The sequence below is a fragment of the Piliocolobus tephrosceles genome, chromosome 5 (assembly GCF_002776525.5).
Source record: "Piliocolobus tephrosceles isolate RC106 chromosome 5, ASM277652v3, whole genome shotgun sequence".
NCBI classification, from domain to species: domain Eukaryota; kingdom Metazoa; phylum Chordata; class Mammalia; order Primates; family Cercopithecidae; genus Piliocolobus; species Piliocolobus tephrosceles.
In genome coordinates, this window is record NC_045438.1 from 69821549 (window position 1) to 69830037 (window position 8489).

The window sequence follows — 8489 nt, forward strand, 5'->3', positions numbered from 1 at the left end:
CCTAAAGAATTCCCTTGTTTCTCTGTAACCTTACATATCCTGTTTTCTTTAGCCTTCTGCCGTGATTGTGAGACCTCCCCAGCCACATGGAACTGTGAGTCCATTAAACTACATTTTTTTTATTTTTAAAATACTCAGTCTTAGGTATGTCTTTATCAGCAGCCTGAAAACAGATTAATACAGTAAATTGGTACCAGTAGAGTGGGGTGTTTCTGTGAAGATACCCAAATCTGTTACGGTGACTTTGGAACTGGGTGACAGGCAGAGATTGAAACAGTTTGGAGGACTCAAAAGAAGACAAGAAAACAAAAGAGAGTTTGGAATTTCCTAGAGACTTGTTGAATGGCTTTGACCAAAATACTAATAATGAGATAGACCGTGAAATCCAGGCTGAGGTGGTCTCAGATGGAGATGGGGAACTTCTCGGGAAGTGGAGTAAAGGTGACTTGCTATATTTTAGCAAAGAAACCGGTGGCATTTTGCCTCTGCCCTAGAGATTTGTGAAACTTTGAACTTGAGGGAGATGACTTAGAGTATCTGGCAGAAGAAATTTCTAAGTGCCAAAGCATTCAAGAGATAACTTGGGTTCTGTTAAAAGCATTCAGCTTTAAAAGAGAAATAGAGTATAAACATTTGGAAAATTTGCAGCCTGACCATGCAATAGAAAAGAAGCACCCATTTTCTAAGGAAAAATTCAAGTCTCCTGAAGAAATTTGCATAAGCAACGAGGTGCCAAATGTTAATCAATAAGACAATGAGAAAAATGTCTCCAGGGCATGTCAAAGCTATTTGTGGCAGCCCCTCCCATAATAGGCCCAGAGGCCTAGGAGAAAAAAAAAATGATTTTGTGAGCTGGGCCCAGGAACCCCCCTGCTGTGTACAGACTATGGACTTGGTGCCCTGCATCCCAGCCACTCTAGCCATGGCTAAAGGGGGCTAAGGTACAGCTCCGGCCGTGGCTTCAGAGGGTGCAAGTCACAAGCCTTGTCAGCTTCCATGTGGTGTTGAGCCTGCGGGTACACAGAAGCCAAGAATTGGGGTTTGGGAACCTCTGCTTCGATTTCAGAGAATGTATGGAAACACATGGACGTCCAAGCAGATGTTTGCTGCAGGGGTGGGGCTCTCATGAGAACCTCTGCTAGGGCAGTGTGGAAAGGAAATGTGGGAGGGAGTCCCACATTGAGTCCCTGCTGGGGCACTGCCTAGTAGAGCTGTGAGGAGAGGCCCACCATTCTCCAGACCCCATAATGGTAGATCCACTGACAGCTTGCATTGTGCCCCTGGAAAAGCCACAGACACTCAATGCCAGCCTGTGAAAGCAGCCTGGAGGGAGGCTGTACCCTGCAAAGCCACAGGGATAGAGCTGAACAAGACTATGTGAACCCACCTTTTGCATCAGCTTGACCTGAATGTGAGACATGGAGTCAAAGGAGATCATTTTGGAGCTTTAATATTTGACTGCCCTGTTGGATTTTGGGCTTGCATGTGGCCTTTAGCCACTTTGTTTTGGCCCATTTTTCCAATTTGGCGTGGGTATATTTATCCAAATGCCTGTACTCCATTGTATGTAGGAAGTAACTAACTTGCTTTTGATTTTACAGGCTCATAGGCCAAAGGGACTTGCCTTGTCTTGGATGATACTTTGGACTGTGGACTTTTAAGATAATGCTGAAATTAGTGAAGACTTTGGAGGACTGTTGGGAAAGCATGATTGGTTTTGAAATGTAAGAACATGAGATTTGAGAAAGGCAAGGTGTGGAATGATATGGTTTGACTGTGTCTCCTATTAAATCTCACCTTGAACTGTAGCTCCCATAATCCCTACATGTTGTGGGCAGGACCCAGTGGGAGATAATTGAATCACAGGGCAGTTTTCCCCATCGTGTTGTGGAGGTAGTGAATATGTCTCACTAGATCTAAGGGTTTTATAAGGGGAAAACTCTTTTGCTTGGTTTCGTTCTCTCTTGCTGCCCACCATGTAAGAAGTGTCTTTTACCTGTTGCCATGGTTGTGAGGCATCCTCAGCCCTGTGGAACTGTCCATTAAATATCTTTTTATAAATTACCCACATTTGGGTATGTCTTTATCAGCCGCATGAAAATGAACTATTACACCCTCATATACAAAAGTTCAATATGAAGCCTTCATTTAATCTCTGCAGTTAATCTCATTTCAAATTTTTCTGGAAGAAGTACTTCATTGAAGGTAGTACTGTACATTTTTTGCCATAGGTATACTTCTGTTTACATGCTTTCTCGTTCAATAATTTGTCATCATGCATCACAGGCTGCATCTTTGACAGTGGGTGTCCCATTTTTATCCATTACTGTTTATTTCATGGAGTTGTATCAATGCTATGGATGCAAGGCTCTGACATGGAAGCAGAAAGCTTTTTGAAGGTTGGCAACTTTGTGTGTGATTGATGGTGATGCCAAGGCATGAAAAGCTAGTATGAGCCAGAAATGGAGAGCACATGCAAAGACTTAGTGGAGCATAATGGATACTTTTTAACTTGGTGAGATATGTATCTCTAACTTGTGGCTTTTTTGAGAGAGTGTGCAGAAAGCAATGATAGCAAATAATGTATGAAAATGTTTTGTGTTCAAAGGACATCCACATCTGTTGGAAAACTTTAAGTGAAACTTAAACAAGTGACTTTTGTTCTTATATAAACCACATTAGTTAAATGCGATAAGTGAAACCATACGTGTATTCCTCCTACCGCTTTGTCAAGTTCTGTGAATGCTATATGGTGTGTGTTCCTTTCTATTACTGACACGTAATTTTGTTAATGCGAACTGAAGCTGTTGGGAGAACACTGAGAACATGGACTGAGTTTGTGTGTTTTGCAGGAGTACTTGGAAGTTGAGTTTGTGAGTGAGGTCAGGCATCTCAAAAAAGGGTTGTAGTTCTAATGTCTGTTAGCTACCTATAATATTGGTGCTTGCTGCAGTTCTGTGTCCCGTGCTTGAATGCTTTTTATAAGAATTGTCAGTGTTGAAAATTCTTAAATAAAACTGATTTAAATAAGAAATAAAATATTTATGGATACATAATAGTTCTACATTTTTGGGGGTACATGTGATATTTTGATACAATCTTATGTGTAATAATGAAATTAGGGTAATTGGGATATCCACCACCTCAAATATTTATCATTTATTTGTGTTGGGAACATTCCCATTTTGCTTCTCTAGTTCTTTTGATGTATACAATAAACTGTTGTTAACTGTGGATATCCTATTGTGCTATAAAACACTAGATATGATTCTTTTTATTTCCCTGTATATTTCTTAGTCGTTAACTAACCCCTCTTCATACCCTTTTCCCACTACCTTTCCTGGCTTCTGGTAACCATCGTTCTACTTCCTACCTCCATAAGGTTAATTGTTTTAGCTCCCATATATGAGTGAAAATATGTGATATTTGTCTCTGTGTGTGCCTGCATTATTTTACTGAACATAATGTCTTCCAGTTCCATCCATGTTGCTGCAAATGACAGGATTTCCTTCTTTTTAGCTGAATAATATTTCATTGTGCATATGAACCACATTTTCTTTTTCCATTTATCCACTGATGGACACTTTGTTTTATTCCATATTGTGTCTATTGTGAATAGTGCTGCAATAAACATTGGAGTGGAGATATTTCTTTTATATACAGAGGTGACATTTTATATTGTTATGAACTGAATTTTATTGAGTATGGGTTACACAGACAAATGAGCATTTCAAACTTCATCTAAGAGAACACTGAAGATCTGTGCATTACACTTAACATATATAAGTGCTAATAAGAAATAAAGTGCACCCAACTAGAGTTGAACCTTGAACAACACGGGTATTAGGGTTGCTGAACTTATGTAGTCAAAAACCCACACATAACTTTTGATTTCCCAAAAGCTTAACTGCTAATAGCCTACTGATCACCAGAAGCCTCATTGAAAACAATGAAGTCAGTTAACACAGATTTTGTATTTTATATGTAATATGCATTAACTGTATTCTTACAATTAAGTAAGCTGTAGAAATGTTGCTATAAAAATTAAAAAAAAGAAAATCATAAAAAAGAAAAAATATGTTATTTACTGTTCATCAAGTTGAAGCAGATCATCCTAAAGGTCTTCATCCTCATCATCTTCACACTGAGTAGGCTGAGGAGGAAGAGTAGAAGGTTTGGTCTTGTCTCAGATATGGCAAAGGCAGAAGGAAATCCATGCATAAGTTGTACTGTACATTTCAAACCCATGTTGCTCAAGAAAAAAGTATATGTGTAAAGGAATACTAAGTCATAAGCAAATACCTAAATGTAAAATGACTACAAGCAAATATTACTGTAAGTGTGATACTCTCTGCAGTATTGTTTAGCAATCATAAAATTGCTGCATAGTGTGAGTTTGAGCAAATAAGTAACATTATTGAAGATAATAATATGTGGATTTCTCACCATTGGGAAGGGGAGGTGCAAATTGTTTTATAAAGGAAAAAAATCAGAACAAAGTCTGAGATGTTGGTTCGGAATTATGAGAATTCCTGGCTTTAAACATAGATCCTTAAGTGTATGTATAACCTGCAAATAATTATATAAATGTATATGTGCATTTATAAACATATAATGTAAACCTACTTGATAGATAAATAGAGAAATTGAGAGATAGTTTATAGATGATCTACTCATAATCTGTAAATACTTTGCTGATAAAATGTAGAAGCAATAGTGTACAAGTAGCAATGAGTATCTTAGCATCATTGACTTATAAATATCATTCTAAAGTATGTAGTATCTGGCTCCTTAAAGATTTGAATGATTCCAGAACTGAGGCATAAAAGCATCTTACGAGTTAACAACAACTTGCTATTCCAGAAACTAAAAAGGAGGGCAAGTGAGGTAATGCACCTTTTCATTAACTAGACTTAACTATTCTGTAATGCATATATGTTACATTATGTTGTACATAATAAATACATGCAATTTTATCCTCTAATTGAAAAAAAAATTACAAAATCAGAGAGCCAGCTTGAAGAGGCTTCCACTGGTCAGATATGGGACAAGTTAAGCCTTAAAATAGTGATAGTATTGGCTTCTACTTTTTAATATTTTCTCTGGCCAGGGGATATGCAGCATTTCTTGCAATAACTCCTACCTGTGCCAGTAATCAATATGACTGAATTATTAGCATCGAAAAGGAGGTGAAACACTTTCTTTTAACTTTTATTTTTTGGGATGAACATAGAAGAGCTCTGGTTCTTAATAGTCATTAACATACATGTTTAGTTGCTTTAACATTCCATATCACTACAACCAAGTAATATACATATTTAAACTTTAAATCAACACTCACAATCTTAATTACATTATACAACTGTCTAGTGGGTTTTAAAAAAGAATTTTACTACAAAAGAAAAAAAAAAGAATGAAAAGCCATTCTCAAAGTCATTTTTTTCAGGCAGTCTTGGTAAAATGATAGAGAGTGTGTAATTAGAAGTCCTGGATTTGGGATTTGAATCTGATACTTTAAAGAGCTCTGTGGCATTGGAGAAATCATTTAATATCTAAAATTTATTATACCTCAAAATGTGGGCAATACAAATGGCAATCACGTCTATTATAACTCCATCCCAGAGTTTTTGTGAAAGTTGTTAGGAAGCTTTGCTTAGAACTGTGTGACCATGTATTACTTTAGCCCTCCTTCAAGGCTCCAGTAAAATCTCTCTGTCACCAATAGAATCTCACACTTATTCCAAAGTCTTCAATAAAATGCATAATTAGATATTAAATCACAAGGAAAATTCTTTGCTTTATTACAAACTCAAAGAAGCCATTGTAAAAGAAAACAAAAGCCCAAAGAAAAGTATTAATTAATAGAGTCATGAGCTAAGTATTTAGCTCCTCAGTTTTTTCTATTTATATTTTTGTGAGTGTATTACAAATTATTCATGCAAGAGTAATTGAATGGAAAAGAAAAATGTCCAAATATTTCTAGGATAGTTTTATACAAGAGACCTAACGTGTGTTTATTACTCAGTATTTAAATTTTAAAAGCCAGTCACATTAGATTTCATTAAAAAGACACATAAACTCAAACCTACACCCATATCCCATTGGTGATTCATGTTTTATACCCAAATAAAACATGCTGTGATATATGCACTTGTCAATGAAACAATAAAGTACATTTTGTCATAATTCCCAGTGAAAAAAACTATTTTTGAAATAGTTTCCATGCTGAAATGATAATGTAACATCCTAATGCTATATTTTAGCAGATTCAAAATGAATACTCGGTACTCTCTCCATAGGATAATATAAATATATATAAATGCAAATATAAATGGCTTATTCTAGTTCCACAGGTTTACAAAGATTCCCAAGTGTCTCTTAAGATCATAACAATGTTATAGCCTAAAATTAAAACTTAATTTAAGCTTAGAATTACTGTATTTAAAAAAATAGATATGTAAAACAGTACAAAGTTTTTCTATTTAGATTTGTAAAAATTGTGGATTTATAAGCATATTTAATTCAGTTTATTTTTTTCTCTTTAGCATGAGTTTTATTATCAAAAAATTTGATTGAACAAAATTATTTCAAATTGTTTCATTCTGTCAGCAGTGGATATACTATAGCTCTTAAATCATTTATTCACAATTTGACAATTTTAAAAGTTCTGAAATTTTAAAGCCTTTATTTTAAAAGTTTGCAGTAAACTCATTTGGTGCTAAAGATTAAAATTTATTGACCTAAGCTATATGTAGTCTTTAAAAAAATGTCAAGCTCTTGGTATATTCATTAATTTGTTTCAGAAATATTAAAGCATTCGCTTATACATTACTGCTCTCTGGAAGTATTTATGTAATCTATACCGTATTACTTTTTCTAATTCTAAAATATTCTGAATTTTTAAATACTTCATACCCCAAGCTTTTTAAATAAGAAACTGTTAATTTTGATAATTTATGCTTTCAGTTCAGAGTAATATTGCCATGCTAGGTTAGCAAGATAAGAAATAATTTAGGTAGAAATAAAATATCCCTGCAGTTCAGAACGTTTATAAATATGATCTAGGTAAGTAACCTGATTTAAGAACAGTTAAAAGTCTATGGTATTTGATAGTGCCATCAAATTTAATTTCTTAGTTTTCTTATTACCCATTGTTTCCTTTTTATTCTTGTTCATGTGGTCTTTCCATCTTTTGCACCTAATAATTTTTTTATTGTGTTTTAGATATCATTTATTTTTAAGCCTAATTGGAGGCATTGAATTATATTAGCTTTCTCTTGAGAGGCTTTATGCTTGCATCTACAAAGCCTAAAGGGATTTAGGGAGTAGTTTCCTTCTTAGTCCTAGTGTGTTGCCCTTCAAGGATTTCAACTCAAAGTATGAACAGATTTTCTAGATATTCCTCATAATGTTGAAAAACACTGAACTCTAGTTTTTACCGATTATCAATGAGACACTGTTAAGTGTGTCATTTGGCTTCTTGGCTATGTTGTACAGAATTGAAAAACACCTCTAGTTGGCTCCATCTCTTCCCCCCTAAAAGTCCTCAGTGTATTTCACCTAGCTTCCCCAGTCACCTCTGTCAAGACTGGATCCTTTGCCCACAACTGGGTATTACATTTAGTAACCTGCTTTAGCCACAACTGGTTTTTACCTATGTAAATCTCCTACTCGCCTGAAGCTTGAACTGTTCAAAACAGTGGAAAAAAATATATACTGAAGAAAAAGCTAAGTAAAATGCAACAAGTGCAAATGATTGAGGAATAAGCTATGTTTCATAACACTTCTTCCATTCCAACCCTACAGAAAACCGTGAACCTGCTCACATACCAAGCACATAGCTACCACAAGCAGCATTTGAGAAAGCCATCATAAAAGACTAATCAAAGAAGTCATACAGAGTTTTCACCTTTGAAAACACGCAGAACCAAATTACGTTACAATAAACTATAAACATTAAAGTTATATCCTCAAAGGGAGAATAAAATAAATTTTAAATAAATTAAATCAAAAATAAATTTTGAAATAATTAAGAAAAATAGTCCAATTAAACGATAGAAAACCTGACAAATATTTCTAACAGTATTTGAAAAACAGGGTTCTCTAACACCCTTAAAAATCACACTAGCTCTCTGGCAATGAATCCATATCAAGACGAACACTTGGAAATACAAGATAAAGAAGTCACAAGATTCACTATTAGGTTACCCAAGGAGATACAAAAAAAAAAAAAAAAAAAGAAAAGAAAAGGTAAAAAACAACATAAATAAATTTAAAAAACAATTCAGGATATGCACAAAAATTTTTCTAAAGAGATAGATATTTTATTTTTTTTTTTTTTTTTATTTTTTATTTTTTATTTTTTTATTATACTTTAAGTTCTAGGGTACATGTGCATAACGTGCAGGTTTGTTACATATGTATACCTGTGCCATGTTGGTGTGCTGCACCCATCAACTCGTCAGCACCCATCAATTCATCATTTATAT